This window comes from Lactuca saligna, chromosome 2 (genome assembly GCF_052625555.1).
Source record: "Lactuca saligna cultivar CGN05327 chromosome 2, ASM5262555v1, whole genome shotgun sequence".
Taxonomy (NCBI): Eukaryota; Viridiplantae; Streptophyta; class Magnoliopsida; order Asterales; family Asteraceae; genus Lactuca; species Lactuca saligna.
The window spans coordinates 16,847,546-16,866,551 of record NC_136418.1 but is presented as its reverse complement, the minus strand read 5'-3'; positions in this window follow the sequence as shown (position 1 = coordinate 16,866,551).

Here is a 19,006-nt window from a genome sequence, read left to right as displayed (position 1 = left end):
GGTTCCACAAAATTTTGAAAAACCGAACCCGAACCTTCGGTTGGTTTCGGTTCCACAAAATTTTGAAAAACCGAACCCGAACCTTCGGTTGGTTTCGGTTTTGGAAAATTTTGAGACACAAGGATTTTAGATATACAAGATATAAATTCTTTTAACATAAGGAAAAACAAAATTTTACAAAAAATTAGACAACTTAGAAAAACAACCTTTGATGAAACGAGCGAGAATCCGAACGTTCGGTTGGATCCGCTTCTTACGTTTGAGGTTGAGAGGTAGTGTGAGGTACTGACTCTGATTCCATCATACCTAGCCCTTGCAATATTTTATTGAATGATGCTTCAGGAAGAGCTTTGGTAAAGACATCAGCCAGTTGATCAGTGGTTCTTACGAAGTGAACTTCGACATTTCTATCTTCCACATGATCTTTGATGAAGTGATACCTCAATGCTATGTGTTTGGTTTTAGAGTGTTGCACTGGGTTATGACAGATCCTAATTGCACTTTCAGAGTCACAATATAGTGGGATCTTCTTCATATTGAGTCCATAGTCTCGGAGTTGACTCTGGATCCAAATCACTTGTGATGTGCAGGATGCCGCGGCAATGTATTCCGCTTCGGCAGTAGACAGCGACACACATGTTTGTTTCTTGGATTGCCAGCGGACCAATTTCCCATCAAGAAATTGACAGCCACCGGTTGTGCTTTTACGGTCGAGTCCACATCCTCCAAGGTCAGCATCAGAATAGGCTTGAACGAAGAAGCCTGAGTTGGATGGATACCACAGACCTAAGGAGGTGGCTCGCTTGAGATAGCGTAGGATGTTCTTTACTGCCAGCATGTGAGGTTCACGTGGGTTAGCCTGAAATCGGGCACAATAACATACAGAAAACATGATATCAGGCCTGCTAGCAGTTAGATACATTAGTGAGCCTATCATTTGACGATAGAGCGTGATGTCGACAGCCGGTTTGTCTAGAGAAGGGGTAAGCTTGGTGCCGAATGCCATTGGGACTTTGACTTTTGAGTCTCCCATCATGCCAAACTTCGCTAGGAGAGTCTTTGTGTAAGCTTCCTGATTAATAAAGATGCCTTCGGGTCCCTGTCTTATGTTTAAACCAAGAAAAAAGTTAATAGGACCCATTGAGCTCATTTCAAACTTAGTTTCCATCAACTTTCTGAATTCAGCCGTTAAGCTGGGATTCGTGGAGCCAAAGATGATGTCATCAACGTAAATTTGAACTATCATAAGGTGGTTACCTTCCTTTTTGCGAATGAAGGTTGGGTCAACCGAACCTTGTTTAAATTTGGACATCTATAAGAATTTAGAAAGCGTTTCATACCAGGCTCTCGGAGCTTGTTTGAGACCGTACACAGCTTTATCCAGAATATAGCAATGATTTGGATGCTTTTCGTTCACGAACCCAGGAGGTTGCTCCACATACACAGTTTCTTCGAGTTCTCCATTGAGAAATGCACACTTGACGTCCATTTGGAAAACCTCAAAGTTTTTGTGAGCAGCATAGGCCAGAAATATTCTAACAGATTCTAGTCTAGCTACTGGAGCGAACGTTTCTTCGTAATCTATTCCTTCCTCCTGACAGTATCCCTTGACTACCAGACGAGCCTTGTTCCTAATGATATTACCTTCCTTGTCCATTTTGTTTCTAAAAACCCATTTAAGACCAACAACCGAAGCATCTGGAGGAGTTGGAATGAGGCGCCAAACTTTGTTCCTTTCAAACTCGTTCAGTTCGTCTTGCATTGCTTGAACCCAATCAGAGTGATCGAGGGCAGTGTTCACTGTCTTCGGTTCAACTTTTGATACGAATGAGTTAAACATACAAAACTCTACCTTTGAGAATAAAGATGTTTGTTTTGCCTTCAGTTGAGATCGGGTCAAGACCTTATCAGATACATCACCAACTACTTGAGAGATAGGATGATCTATGGTCCATTTGGTAAGAGGAGGGTAATTCGGGTCGAAGGTTGGATCTAGTTCAGCATTGATCATCTCTTCGGGCTCAGATTGGCTATCGTCATCAAGCGTCATATCATCATGCTCCCCCTCAAATAATGAGTCTTGAGAAACATGAGGCTTAGGATTTTGTTGTGGTGCTGGATTTTCAGACGTTGAAGCACCTTCGTGTTGGATAAGGTGTCTAAGTCCATAACTATTTCGGGCTTGTACTTGACCCGACCCGGCATGGTCCATTTGGGTTGCATGGCACCATGCAATTGGATAGACTAAATGAGAGAAATAACACTTGGAGATTATTAATATATTATAAGTTCTAATATATTAATAATATTATTTAATTAGTTGATCAAAGAATTAATTTGGAATTAATTAAGTGATCAAAGGATAACTAATTAAATATATGGGTTGATTATGTAAATCATTCATATCTTGTATAGTGGGCTAAAAGGCTCCATGGATTATCAAGTTGGGTTCTACCCATAGGATGCTCCATGGGAGTTACAAACCCATGGGTCATGGAAATGAAGAGTCATGACACATTAGGGTTTACATGGTGTAACCCTAGATGTGCCAACACTATATAAGAGTCCCATTCTCCACAAAATTGGCTACACAAGTGAACACAAGGCTAGACATAAGAAACTAGAGGGCTTGGCCGATTTTGAGAAGTGTGTGTTATCTCAAGAGTCTTTCCAAGAGCATTTGGTGTTGTGTGAAGCATTTGAGGCATCACACTTGGGGTGCTAGGCTCACAAGGTTTCAAGGAACACAAGCAACAACAAGGTAAGTTATTCTATCTATGATTCAAGTTAAATTGTTCCCCATGTATGCTAGATAGGAATATAACCTTGGAATTCAACTTTGCATGATAATTAGACAAACATAGATCCAAGGTTATTAGGGTTGCATGTACACTTAGGAAGTGTTAGAATGCTCAAAACCCATCACTTCGTATGGAGGGGCATCTTCGGTTGGAGAGGCACCTTCGGTTGGTGAAGGACCTTCGGTTGAAGTAGTAGAGCTTGGCTCCCCCTGGACTTGTGAGCTTGGCTCCCCCTCGACATGAGAACTTGGCTCCCCCTCGACAGAAGCAGTGTTGGTTGGAGATTCATCAGTGAGCGATTCTCCTTCATGCATTCTTTTCGCAGCATCTTCGACAATTTGTTTCATATGATCAATTTTGTTGTCAGCTGCACCTGCTTCTGAGAGAGAAGCTTTTTCCAGTTCATCAAAGAGTTCCAGAAATTTCTCGTACAAATTGGCGATTGAGACTGTGACTTGGCCAGTTTGAGGAAATATTTCCCCGGCAGTGTCATCTATGGACTGTAGCTTCTTGACGTAGTTATCGTCGAAGGTCACATAGTATGTCTCTTCAATCCTTCTTGATCGTTTGTTTAGGACCCTGTACGCCTTGGATGTGAGTGAGTAACCCAGAAAGATTCCCTCGTCAGCTTTGACATCAAACTTGTTGCGGTGTTCTTTAGAGTTAAAGACGAAACACCTTGAGCCAAACACATGGAAAAATTTCACGTTGGGTTTTCTGGTATTTATAATCTCATATGGTGTGAGCTTGAATCGTTTGTTGAGATAGGACCTGTTCTGTGTATAACAAGCAGCAGAAATAGCATCAGCCCAAAAATAAAGAGGTAATGAAGCGAAACTTAACATAGTTCGGGCAGCTTCACACAAGGATCGGTTTCGTCTTTCGACTATTCCATTCTGTTGTGGTGTGTAAGGAGCTGAGAAATTATGACTAATTCCCTTTTCTGTAAGATACTCTTCAAACTCCTTGTTCTTGAATTCGAGACCATTGTCGCTCCTGATGTTTCGAACGACCTTCTTGAGCTGGACTTCAATCTGCTTGATAAACACTTTCAGCTTTTGAGTCGCTTCAGATTTGAGTTTAAGAAAGAACACCCATGTAAATCGAGAGAAATCATCAACGATGACAAGAATATACTTGCTACCACCGATGCTTTCGATAGATGAAGGACCACACAAATCGATATGAAGTAATTCGAGTGGTTCAACAACTTTTGTGTTAATTACGGATGGGTGACTTTGACGACTCTGCTTTCCCATTTCGCATGCAGCACATCGATGCTCTCTGTCAAACTTGAGCAATGGAAGGCCCCTAACATGACCTCCAGTGACAAGTCGGTTGATGTCTTTGAAATTGAGATGAGAGAGTCTTCGGTGCCACAACCAGCTTTCGTCGGATTGAGCTTTTGATAGCAGACATATGGCTGGGTTTCCTTTGATGGGTTTCATGTTCAGAGGAAACATTTCACCCTTTCGCTCTGACTTCAGAATGACTTTCTTTGTCTTTTTCTCTATGATTTCAGAACCTTCATCATCGAATGAAACTTTGAGACCTGTACCTCCAACAAGCTGAGATACACTGATGAGGTTGTGTTGAAGTCCTTCCACATACGCCACTTTCCTTATTGTAAAGTCACCATTCGTTATCATCCTGTATCCCTTTATGGTGCCGAAGGAGTTATTTCCAAACTTAACGTTGCCACCATTAGCAAGAGATCTGTATTCCCTGAGCTCCTCTTTCCTCCCTGTCATGTGACGCGAGCAGCCACTGTCGATGTACCATTCTTCGTCGAACTGCTCGTCACTCATAACCTGCAAAAGTTAAGCAGATTTAGGAACCCAAAGTTTCTTGGGTCCATGTGAGCTTTTCATGGGAACAGGAATAGTAAGAGAGATGTCAACTAGATATGTTCGTTTTATTAGAGTTGTTTCATCTTTCTTTTTAATGGTAAAGACTTTTATTTTATTGACATTAGGTGTGTTCGTTTTGGACTCAGGTTTGGATTCATCGACCTTCTGCTTTCCCTTCTGTTCAGCAGATGGATGAGGTTTTTGAGAACCAACGGAATTAGCGTTAGAGCAAGATGGAGATGAATGGTTGGAAGTAGAAGAACGAGAAGAATTAGGAAGAGAGGATTTGGATTTGGATGGAGATGTCTTCCTTGCTGATGACTCTAGGTGACCCTTTTGCTTTTGATCGTTGGTGGGGTTAACCTTCGAGTCTTCTTCTTTTTTGATTTCGGAGCCGAACCTCTGTGTTCGGTTGGAGTTGTTCTTGGAACCGAACCTTTGGTTTCGGTCGAAGTCCTTTTCAGAACCGAACCTTGGCTTTCGGTTGGTGTTTTCTTGTGAACCGAACCTTGGCTTTCGGTTGGTATTTTCTTGCGAACCGAACCTTGGCTTTCGGTTGGAGGAACTTTCAGGCTTTCATACAGGATTGTTTTCATACTTCAGATTCTTGTCCTTGTGTGTATAGTATGCGTTCTGGGAGTGCCAGAATTGTTTCCTTTCAGAAAGATTTTTCCTGTATCTTTGGTTCCTCTCTATCTTCTTATCCCTCATCTGCTTAGGTTGATGATGAACGTTCGCTCTTGTTTTTGTTGTCACTTTGACTGGCTCCTTTTGAACTTCAGGAGTTTTTCTTTGAGCAGAGGGAACAGATGGAATATCTGAAGAAGATTCAGTTTGCCCTGAGGAAGTGGAAGGAGTATCCGATGAAGTTTCGCTTCGAGCTGTAGGTGTTGAAGGAATGTCTTCTTTTGCTAAACGATCATCCTCTTGAGGAATTTCTTTCGTACCACTGGTGCTTGGTTCACTGAAATTATCGGGCTTGTTCAAGGGTTCAGGTATATATCTCCCTTTTCTCATCCAAGAGGTTCTTTCAGATAGGCCGACGGTTTTGTTTCCATTATCAATAGGAGCTTCCCAGAAATACTCATCACAGCCATCAGCATTGTCTTCGTTAACAATAGCTGTGAGTTCAGCTGTTTGATGTTCGGTTACTCCAGTCACCTTGTATACTTGATTTGGAGTGGTCCTGAACTTTTGATACACAACAGCCTTTTCTACTAATTTCAGGGACTTTTGTTGGGACAATCTAGCGAATTCCACAGAGTTTTCAGAAATAAGATTTTTGTGGTTTTCAGTTTCGCTTTTAACAAATTCTGAGCAGTCAACCGTATCCTCCACAGAAAGTTCACTCATGTTTTCGTCCTCGTTAAGCTCAGATGCATTTTCAACATCGATTTTGTTTTCTGAGCTTACGTTGGCGTTTAGAGAGTCAAATTTTTGCATGGTTTCGGTTCTCAGTTTAAGTCGGTCATTTTCGTCCAAAAGGTTTTTGAGCATGTCCTTGTGGTCTTTGGACTTAATGAAGGACTCAATTTTGTCCAGTCCATACATATAGGTCGGATTGACATCATCAGACGATATCACACTCTCACAATTGTAGGCTTCGGCATCGATTTCATCCTCCTTAAATTCTAGAAAGGGCAAAATCATGCGATGGATCTTTTGGCCTATCTCACAATCCAAGTGAAGTTGAGTAATATTGGAATATAAATGTTTAGCTATTAAACAAAAAACATTTCGTTGTTTTAACAATTTCAAATTGTCTCTCTGCAAATAAATGTTTTCGTCTTTAACTTTAATTAATTCCGACTCTTTTAACTCAATCCACATTCGCCGCTCCTCACTCTTCGACGCCGCCCTGCTTAATTGATCAGTCAGGTTAGAATTGGTGACTCGAGTTTGAGTTAGGCTACTATCTAAATGAGAAATTCTTGTATTAATATTTTTTAGTTCTTTCTCGTAAGAGGATGGTGGTACTTTAGATGAAATAAAAGCAGATTGTACCTTCTTTATCAGTTCATCGAGTTCATTGAACTGCTGGTTGAGTGGTTTGGCCGTAAAGCACATATCCTCCTGCACCTTCGGTCCATTGCTTCCTCCATCGGTGTTGTATCCCCTCATTTGAGACACTTCAGTCACCATGAAGCATTTTCCACCACTGCTTTCCTCCTTAGCCACATATGCCTTTCCATGAGTAGGCTTCCTCACTTCTTCGTCTTCTGAGTCAGTAGACCAAACTTCAGTGCTACCGAACTCATCGTCATTGACCGAACCCTGCACAATAAGAGCATTAATAGAAGGGTTAGCGGTAGACTTCTTCTTTCTCAACTCATCCAATCTCTTCTGCAGCATAGCTTCTTCTTTCTCAACTCATCCATTGTCCTTTTCAGCCATCTTCTTAAGAACACAGTCCTTAGCGTAGTGGTTCTTGCCACCACAATAGAAATAGCTTACTCCGGAATCGCCATCTGCTTTCGGTTCCTTTTTGGGCTCCTCAGCTTTCGGTTCATTGTTCGCTTTTTCTGAGCTGTAACTCCCCTGCCAGTTTCGGTTTTTGTTGCTGGGGAATCTCTTCTTTATGAACCTCTTAGGATTGGATACCATCATGGCATAATCCTCAGTTGAGAGGTCATATTCTTCCAAGTTGAGCTCTTCATCCTCCACCACAGCTTTACTTTTAGATAGGAGGGCCAACGAACCAAGACTGGAGACAACATTCTTCTCTTGAACCACAATCTTCTCTTGGGACTTTAGAATACCCACCAGTTTCGCCAAAGAATATGATTTAAACTGTTCATGGGCTTTGACTGTGGAAACAACTGCTCTCCATTCAGATCGCAGTCCGTTCAAGAAAGTAACCTTTTGTTCGATGAGCTTCCTTTCAATGTCATGTTTGATCATCTTGCTGAGAAGATGATTGAAGCGATCAAACGTCTGGGTCACAGTTTCTTTGGCCCCTTGCCTGAATTCACCAAATTCAGATAGAAGCAAGGTTTGGATGGAATGTTCAAGATCTTCGTCTGTGGAATACAGTTCGCGAAGTCTATCCCACACTTCCTTCGCCGTAGTGCATGAGCTGACCAGCCTGAATGTGTCGGACTGAAGGGCGAATCTGATCAACCTAAGCGCCTTAATATTGCACTGGAGTTTGTCTTTTTCATCTTGCGCGATATTCGTCACGTCCTTGAGCAGATCATTGTACTCTTTTTGCGTCTTAATGATTCTGGACGTCGTAGAACGAGAAAACGGTCCACTGATGATGGCTTCCCATATGAGATAACCATTGTCCTCCGATCCAATCACATAATCTTCGAAATGATGCGCCCATACTTCATAGTCATGGGTCTACAAGATTGGAATCTTTGTCGTCGAACCGATGCTGTTGGAAATATTAATAGGGTTTGATTGCGTTGCGTCCATAATGATCATAAAAACCTGTTCAAAGATCAGACTTGTAATAAAGCAGATTAGGGCAAAACAATAAATACTAAGATACGTCAATTAAGATGACGGCTCAATAAATATCAATGATTGCGGAAAAACCTTAATGGAAATCTTTTTCACAGAAAAGATGTGTATCGATTACAAAGCCTCATACTCTGATACGAATTGATGGGATTAAAACAACTTTTAATCTAAGAAGATCGATTAGATCTTGAACAAGTATATGAATTTAAAACAGTAAAAACGCAATAATAAGAACAAACAGCTTGAATCAAACGTGTCGAATGATTAAATAAAATCCTTAGAAGAGCTCGATTAAGAACATCAACTGTAAAGGATTAGAAGATTACAAGAACGATTACAGAAAAATATTAGTGCTCTTGAACAATCGCTATTTCGATAATCTATAGAATCTTAACCTAATATGCATGCAAGCATTTAACTTATATACATTACATAAAAGGCTCTCGGTTGGAAAGGCCCAAACCGGAGAATACAAGGCTAATCAACGAGCCCAAACGACGCAACATCAAAACTCTTTTCAGCCCAACACTTTCCTTGAACCACCACCTTTCCCCAATCCACAACTTCTTTAAATACACTAAAATCCACCCTCTTGGATGAAGCTATAACTCGAGATTTAGGGTTTATGACACTAGAGGATGAAAGAAAGGCACACACCTTGGACTTAAGGTGCTTAAATAGTTAGCCAACCCTTAAAAATAGGGTTTTGGAGATCCTGAACATATGCTGGGCGGACGTCTCCTAAACTCGCGTCCATTTCCTATAGGTATGCTGAGCGTACCCCAGCTTATGCTGGGCGTACTTATGCGCATGCCACCTTGCATGCATGGGACAGCCTCGCAAATTATTTCCATTAGGGACCAAAATTGCTAATAACTTCAAAATACCATAACTCCCTCATCCTAGGTCCGTTTCCAACAGACCTTATTGTAAGTCCTAAAATTGCATGATGTATCAATTAGATCCAATTGATGGTGCAAAATCCCAATCAATTGGATGATGCAAGATCAAATATGGAAGAAGGAGAAGAAGAAGAAGAATCTATGATGTATTCAATAATATGAATGATTCTCTATACATATGAGATTCACACACTCATACTATTCTTCTCTCTAACTTTCTCTCTTTAAACCACCTTGATTTACACACACTTAGCCCTCCTTAGCCCCCTTTTTTCTTATGACTATATTGACACTATATATATATAGGGAATATTGGCTGCAAACACATTTACAGCCGCAAACGAGTTTGCAACCATAAACACACCCAACCGAAAACACCACATGGACCGTAAACCCAAGGATATTTTTGGTTCTAGACCAAAAACTATTAAAACCTAGAAATGTAAAGTATAAACCATATTTTTATACCCAATAATCGTCCCCTTGGTTTATAGCTTTCTTTTCTTTTGACCCAACAAACTCCCCCTAAAAATGTAGTTGGCTTTTCTTGTCAATCTTCATTTGAAGCTTGGCTTCAGCTTTAATCTTCAATTTCTTCATGGCTTCAAGATGAACAAATGAATCTTCTATGTGAGTGATTTCATCTTGAAAATTTTGGGCTTCTTTTCAAATTTTGACATTTAAACGCACGTTAGGCATGGAGGCTTCTTGTATGGATTCTAGAAAATTTGCGCTTTCAGCTTGAGAATCATTAGAGATAATATTAGAGAGAACGAATCTTTTGGATCACTTCAGCAGGAACATAGATAGCTGCAAATTAATTGAGGAGGCTTCAATGCAATTTGTCACATAATTTTCAAGTACAACTTCACCTTGCTTCTGGGGTTAACAGATTTAATGTTGAAAGAATAATCTTCATTTCTTGTTCTTTCGAATGAATATTCTTTGACAACCACGGATGAAGCCTTGGCTCAGAAATTTTTGATACAGTCTCCATGAGTCTCATCTACATCTAAATTCACTTTTCAACACAATGAAAATTTGAGATAAAAACAAAACTAAAAGAAAACTTAGCACACATTATTTTTGAATTTCTCACATTTTCTTAGAAAAATAAAACAAACAAAAAATATTTTTTTGGATTTTTTTATTTTGCTGAAAAAAATAAAACAGAAATAACAATATTTTTGGATTTTTGGTTTTCTGAATTTTGTTTGATTTTTAAAATTTTTTAATTCTCCCACTAAATTTGTGCATAGAGATGCTTGCGTCTAAAAATATTGTTTATAATTTAATTTTCTAGGCTTTAATAGTGTATAGTCTAGAACCGAAAATAACCTTAAGTTTACGGTCCATGTGGTGTTTGCGGTTGGGTGTGTTTATGGGTGTAAACATTTTTACGACTATAAACATGTTTGCAACCACTATTCCCTATATATATATATATATATATATATATATATATATATATATATATATATATATATAGTGTTAGTAGAATCATAAGAAAAGGGGAGCTAAGGAGGGCTAAGTGTGTGTAAATCAAGGTGTTACAAAGACAAAAAGCTAGAGAGAAAAAGTGTGTGTGTGTGTGTGTGTGTGAATCTCATATGTATGGAGCATTATTCATATTATTGAATACATCATAGATTCATCATCTTCTTCTTCTTCTCATTCTTCAATATTTGATCTTGCATCATCCAATTGATTGGGATTCCGCACCATCAATTGGATTTGATTGATACATCAAGCGAATTTCGGACATACAGTTAGTATCAAAGCTTGGATTGTATGAATCATTTTGGTAAGATATGGAGCATTTTTGCAGTTTTTTTTGAAGGATTATATGTTTTTGGATAGTTTTTGAAGTAATATAAGGGGTTTATTCTTCGATTTTTTTCTTAAAAATGAGTTTTTGATCGAGTTTTGGAGCTAAAAATGTGAAAAAAACATTGTTTTTGTTCGTAATCTGCAACGGGTTTGCGGTCGGAAATGATTTGCGGTTCAGCAGTTTACTGCCAAAATCGCAGATACGGTCAGGAGGAGCATGCGAGTTTTCAACCCGAAGTGTTTACAATCGATATCCGTTTTCGACTTCGGAGGTTTTCGGTTCGGACAGTTCTCGACTGCATACGTGTTCGGTCGCACGACGTGTTGGGTCCTCGTGTGCATAGCCCTCGCAGATTTTCGATCAATTGCTTGTTTTCAAAAATTCCGAGGTGGAGCAGATTCGAATCCGGGTCCCTAGCATACACAACCAACGCCCTTACCACTTGGGCTAGGATGCCACATGCTTAAAATCTTCCTGATTTAATTCAAATAACATCTTTTCTTTGGTCCACTTTCGCAATTTTGATAATTTTGGCCCAAAATTCATTTTTTTTAATCCTAAAATTTCATGTCAACCCAAATTTTTGAATTTTAATTTTTGACTTTATAAATTGCCTTTTGACCTCAAAATTTACTTTGACTTTCAAGTTTGACGTTTGACTTTCTCATTTGACTTTCAAAATTTCAAATTTAGCTTTTCGATTTGACTTTTAAGTTTGTCTTTTCAAGTCTGACTTTTTAAATTTGACTTTTAACTTTGACTTTTGAGTTTTTGTCAAAGGGCATTTTTGGTAAACAATGAGTTCCTCAAACATACCAGTCAATGAAGTTTCATGTTCTAAATCTTGTGAAGCTTCAATTAAATTTCTTCATGAACAAAATGATATCCTAAAAAGGTAAAATGAGGACCTTAAATATGAATGATATACTCTTAGGAGGCCCAAAAACCCTTAAAAACATAACTAGAGGCCAAAAAGAAGGATTTTCGAAAACTTCAAGAGGATTATAGCAACAAATGTGAAAACTATGACTATGTTAAGAGACAACTTGCCAAATTAACTGCCGAACTTGATGCATTGAAAGCGAAATATAATGATGTTGAATTCATGTTTAAGAAATTTGATGTGTCAAGTGAGGTAGTTGCATCCATGATTGAAATCAACTAAAATTCAAAGATAATTAAAGTAAGGGTCTAGGGTATAATAGCGTTCCACCTGCCTTTAATGAAAACTATAACCCACCCCTTGAGACAAATGAGGAAGAAATTCCTGCTCAGTATGGCCAAATCCATGTGTCAGCTTCAGTTAAGACTGAAAAATCTGTGCCAACTGAGAATATTAAGGTGGACATTTTTGATGATTCTACTTCTTGTGCAGGTAAAGTAATGGAAGATGAGAACAAGGAGAACACTATTGTACAAACCAATGACTCCTTGAAGAATGAATCTGCTACCTCTAACTCAGTTACTTCTAAACCTGCTGTTGGGAAGTACATGCCACCAAAACAAGTGAAACAAAGTGGTTGCCACAAGTGTACTTGTGGAAACAATCAGAGACAAGGCAAGAGCACGCCACTAGGGGCAGGAAGAAACAATTCCTACATGAAGAAACATACATGTTTTCACTATAGAACACCTGGACACATTGCCAGAAATTATCCAAATCGCGCATACGTTCACTACTACGCACAAGGATGGGAAAATGTGCCAAGAGGGAGATTCTTCAAAGGAAATCATTCGAAGTCACAATCATGCAACATTGATTGGAACGCGCAAAAGGCCAAGAATCCAACTTTCAAGGTCAAGAAGGGAATGTCAGCTAAGAAGCCAAACTCAAGAGATGCTCCAGTGAAACCAAGACCGGTTAGGTCAAAGTTATCTCGGCCGCCGATTTCAAGTTCAAAAGCAAGTGATAAGGCATCCAACCGATCGAACAAGTAATGGGTTAAACCCAACTACATATGGGTACTAAAGGCTTAATCTCCCAAATCTTCTAATGACTCTAATATTTCTTCATCTTTTGTTTGTGATAAACAGGGTATGTCATGGGAGAGAGTACCTTGCATAGATGACAAAAGGTCGACTCAGTTTCAAAATGGGCTGGGTTCCAAAGACCAACTGATCCTACTCTGTGATGGAGCAGTTATGGAAGGATATCATCAGACTTCGGTTTGTTCGTAGTTGCTGTTCCAGGAACTTGATATGGGACATCTCTCAATTGTACAACACTCAAAACTTTAAGTGAGAGTATGTGTCCTTTGCGGGAAAGGAAGAAAGGAAAGGATCACACATGGATTTTATGCTTAACTATGTGAAGAATTTTCGGATCTGTTCTAAGATTATGCATGTTGTTCTCAAACATTCTGGATGCGAATTCAATTGGTGACTTGTGGTGTGAGTTTTGTTCTCGATACTCTAGAGTTTTTCTTACAATGATTCGTTTTAAAGATAATACTTTATTTTCTTATAGTTTTTTGTTAGTAGGTTTTATTGGGACGTGATATGAAGTCTAGTGCTAAAGAGAAATTTATGATTCATGTAATGCAGTAAAGCCGAATTGTTTAGACTCTGTGTTGAATGTGATGGTAGGCATGAAAGATTCAAAAGGACTAGACATAGATTGAAAAATGAAAGGACTAGACAATATGAACTTAGATAGTTTCATTTGGAATGACAATACGAAGCTTGGGTAGATTGAGTAGTGAGATAAACATGTGATCCTGCGAGATGCACTAAAAGTTAATTATCTAGAACTGTGGCTCAACATTTCCCTGCTGTATGGTCTTATGTCCTTAATTCTGGCATTGATAGGGCGACCGGGGGTTCTGATAAAGTAGGTTTGTAGGAAATTATTTTCTTGCTTTCTATCTGTTAGTCATATGTTTCCTCCTCTTCATGATTGGAACATATCCGACCTGGAATGCAACATATGTAGCTTTATCTCTACGAATATCCTTTCTATCTGTTAGTCATATGTTGTTCCCTCTGCGAGGTCGAATGATCCAACGTGGAACACATCATATGCGCCTTACTATCACTATAACCCTTTATCTATGTTAGTCATATGTTGTTCCCTCTACATGATTGGAAGACATTCGACCTGGGATACAACATATGCGGTTCTATATATATCTTCTCTCTAAATGATTGATTACTCACCTAAAGTAAGGAGTTATTTGGAAATTCTTGATTACCGAGGTATGTCGGGAAGCGGGGAACACGTTCTAGTGCATCTAAATTTGAACCATTTAATAGGTTGTCTGTAGATCTTGTTGCTGAATTTAAATGGACAATAATATCCTTGGTCGTCATCAACTAAATGGTTCATTTAAGAATATAGATCATAATGTCTTGTCACTTATAATCTGTCCAATTTGTTAACATCCTTTGTGCTTAAATGGACCACAATACCAGTGATTGACTAGATCTAAACATGCAGGCGTGTGCAGATAAACGATATTGAATTGCTTGTCAACTTTTATCCCAAATATTTATGTTTTCATTAAATTTGTTCATAGTTTTCCTCTATGCACATACTCAGGGGGAGAATTAAAAATTTTAAAAAATCAAACAAAAATCAGAAAACCAAAAATTCAAAAAATATTGCTCATAGTTTTCCTCAATACTGGTGATTGACTAGATCTAAACATACAAGTGTGTGCAGATAAACGATATTGAATTGCTTGTCAACTTTGATCCCAAATATTTTTGTTTTTATTAAATTTGTTCATAGTTTTCCTCTATGCACAAATTTAGGGGGAAAAATAAAAATTTTAAAATGTCAAACAAAAATCAAGAAACCAAAAATCCAAAAAATATTGTTATTTCTGTTTTTTTTTCAGCAAAATATAAAAAAATATTTTTTATTTCTTTTTTACCTTTTAAAGAAAATATGAAAAATCCAAAAATAATGTGTGCTAAGTTTTCATTTAGTTTTGTTTTTATGTCAAATTTTCTTTGTCTTGAAAAGTGAATTCACATGTAGATGAGACTCATGGAGACTGTATCAAAAATTTCTGACCCAAGGCTTCATCCGTGATTGTCAAAGAATATTCATTCAAAGGAACAAGAAATGAAAATTATTCTTTCAACATTCAATCTGTTAACCCCATAAGCAAAGTGAAGCTGTACTTGAAGAGTATGTGTGAAATTGCATTGAAGCCTCCTCAATCAATTTACTGCTATCTATGTACTTGCTGAAATGATCCATAAGATTTGTTCCCTCTGATCTTCTCTTTGAAGATTCACAAGCTGAAAGCGCAAGTTTTCAAGAATCCATACAAGAAGCCTCCACAACCAATGTGCGTTTAAATGTCAAATTTTGAAGACAAGCTCAAAATTTTCAAGATGAAGTCACTCACATAGAAGATTCATTTGTTCATCTTAAAGTTGTGAAGAAATTGAAGATTAAAGCTGAAGCCAAGATCCAAATGAAAATTGACAACAAAAACCAGCTACATTTTTGGAGGGAGTTTATTGGGTCAAAAGAAAAGAAATCTATAAATCAAGGGGGAGATTGTTGGGTCTAAAAATATGATTTATACTTTACTTTTCTAGGCTTTAATAGTTTTTGGTCTAGAACCGAAAACAGCCTTGGGTTTACGGTCCATGTGGTGTTTGCGGCTGGGTGTGTTTATGGCTACAAACTCGTTTGCGGCTATAAACATGTTCGTAGCCACTATTCCCTATTATATATAGTGTCTGTAGAGTCATAAGAAAAAAGGGACTAAGGAGGGCTAAGTGTGTGGAAATCAAGGTGTTCGAGAGAGAGAAAGTTAGAGAGAAGTGTGTGTGTGTGTGTGTGAATCTCATATATATGGACCGTCATTCATATTATTGAATACATCATAGATTCATCTTCTTTTTCTCCTTCTTCGATATTTGATCTTGTGTCATCCAAATGATTGGGATTCCACACCATCAATTGGATCTTGATTGATACATCAAGAAAATTAGATCCATATGATGGTGCGGAATCCCAAATAAATTGGATGATGCAAGATCAAATATGGAAGAAGGAGAAGAAGAAGAAGAAGAAGATGAATCTATGATGTATTCAATAATATGAATAATGCTCCATACATATGAGATTCACACACACACTCTGTTCTTCTCTCTAACTTTCTCTCAAAAGAACACCTTGATTTACACACACTTAGCCCTCCTTAGCCCTCTTTTCTCTTACGACTCTACTGACGCTATATATATATATAGGGAATAGTGGCTAGAAACATGTTTATAGTCGTAAACGTGTTTACAACTGCAAATAAGTTTGCAGCCGCAAACACACCCAACCGCAAACACCACATGGACCGTAAACCCAACACTGTTTTTGGTTCTAGACCAAAAACTATTAAAGCCTAACCATATTTTTAGACCCAAAACTTATATCCATGAAAATGTGGCGAGAAGTCGTATGCTCCTATAACAACCTGAAATTTATTCTGTCACTATAACTCGTTTCCGTTACTAAAACCTCTCTTTATCAAACTTTTCCGTTAGCAATTGGATTAGTTCATTTAAATTGAGAATTTTATTATAACTTCATGAGTGTCCAAACACATTAGAAACACGTGAAAACACCCTCAATATTCATTTGAAAAAAAAAATTAGTTTATGACTAAGTCGGGTTACGACAACTTAATCGGGTACGACCATAAACTCCGTTTAACAATGGTATCGGGTAGATTTCCTCTAGGCCACAAACTCAAGCCTTATATAAAGGATGATTAACCTTCACTTAAGCTTTTTCCCACCTCCTCATAACTTTTGGATTAATGTTTAAGTCCATAACTATAATTGGTACGACTTGACCCGACCCGACATGGTCCATTTGGGTTGCATGGCATCATGCACTTGAATAGACTAAAATGAGAGAAATAACACTTAAGGTTTATTAATATATTATAAGTTATAATATATTAATAAGATTATTTAATTAGTATTGATCAATAATTGATTTAGAATTAATTATGTGATTAAAAGAAGACTAATTAAATATATGGGTTGATTGTGTAAATCATCCATACTTATATAGTGGACTAATGCTCCATGGATTATCAAGTTGGGCTCAAACCCATGGACGCTCCATGGATGCTCCATGGTGTATTTGAACCCATGGATCCAAGGAAATGGAAAGTCATGACAATTAGGGTTTACCCTAATTGTAACAACTATATAAGCATCTTATTGATGTGAGAAATCGGCCACTAGATATGCATGTAGGCAAGCCGATTCTTGAAGTGTTCTAATTTCTCTCTAAGTTATTCCAAGTGCTTATGGTGTTGTGTGAACCATTTGAGGTGTCACACTTGGGGTACTAGGCACTCAAGCTTCATGAAGACAAGCACCAACAAAAGGTATGTTATTCTAACTTGTGTTATTCAGAGTTTTGTATGCTAGAATAGAACAATACCTTCGAAAGTTGATATTTGCATGTATAATAGAGAAAACATAGATCCAAGGTATTTAGGGTTGCATGTACACTTAGGAGTGTTAGATTGCTCAAAACCCAACAGTGGTATCAGAGCCTAGGCTTGTTTTCTTGTTGTACTTGCTTAAACTGCTTAAAAATCGACTTTTGGTGCTGTCTGTCCAGCAAACTCGCCGAGTCCATGAAGGGACTCGACGAGTCCAAGGCAAAATGCATCCAACTTGCCGAGTTTGTTCATGCACTCGACGAGTTGGACCCCAGACAGCATATTTTCGAGTTTTGGTGCTGGAATTGGTCTAGAATCACTACCTTTGACTGTTTTGGGCTTATAAAACTTGTTTTGAATGTGGTAATGATTATGTTAAACCAATTTCAATGCTATAATAAAAGTCTCAAGTTTATATGTGTTCATGTTATTCTTGAAAATTGTTGATTATGAATAATCATGCTTATGAGTTTTACAAGATCATAGGAATTGTGTGCAAATTGTTTGGTGATATAATTCATGATCTTGTTGAAAATTGTTTGGAGTTCATAACAAGTCATCAAGTTATGAATTTTCAAGAATTTTATGTTTCCTTGATTTATGAGTTAGTTTAGATTGATAATGAAAAAAATTATGTTTTAGTTGTTTTCAATCCATATTAGTCTAAAACAAGTTCATAAAATATGTTTTTGTAACTTGTCTTCAAGTTATGTGAAAAGTCATATTTATGAATCTTAAAAATTCATAAAAGTTTTGTGGGTTACATAAAATGTAAGAGTTTTTTCCATTAAATAGTTTAATGACTCCATAACTTGTCCTCAAGTTATGGATGTTGAAGAGACACTTCTTTAAAGTGTTTTTAAAGAATAAGGGGTTACATTAAAATGAAGAGTCTTCATTTTAATGAACCATTAAACTCATAAGTTATGATTTAATGAGTCTTGAAATAGTTTCAAAACTTGCCCTCAAGTTTTGGAATTTGAAAATTTACTCCTAATGTATACTTTAATTCCAAATTGAACATTGAAATTTTAAAAAGTTTAAAATTCAACCCTTATACTATTATTATAATTTTAATTATATAGATATGTATAAGAGGAAGTCAATCTTACCGTTAGTAGGCCTCATTCATGAAGCCGGTCTATAAGGGGGGGGGGTATAAGGTTACTGCCTATAAAATGCCAGTTTAATGGGTGTCCACTCTCACCCACTGCCTCCTTGACTGGTGGAGGCTCGTTAGCCGAAAGGGTAGGAATGGACTATAATTCTCCCTTCATTAAAAGTATAATGAAAAATACTAAGTAACTAAACACTTATAAATTCCCAATCTTAGTTACTTAGGAAAATGTGAAAAGGTGCTAGCCCATAAAATTACACTTTGTACCTTACCAAGTCGTTAGTAGAGCGTGTGTGGTTAACCGACACACTAATATGGACTAGTAAGAGTGGCAAAGGGTAACTTGACTTTATTATATATCAGTGGAGCGTGTGTGGTTAATCGGCACATTGATTATGTAATATTGTTAAGGGTACCAAGTCAATTTGTATGGTTATTCACACCTTGTTTGTGATCCTCGGCATCCTAGTCACAAATTTGAGAGGGCACAATCGAGATTCAAACATGCCATTGAAAAGTTAAATGTATCTCAAAAGATCTAGGAGTTTCAAAACCAATAAAACCTAATAATAAAATATTTCGTTTTCATGGTGGAAATTGGTAAATCGTCATTTACTTACC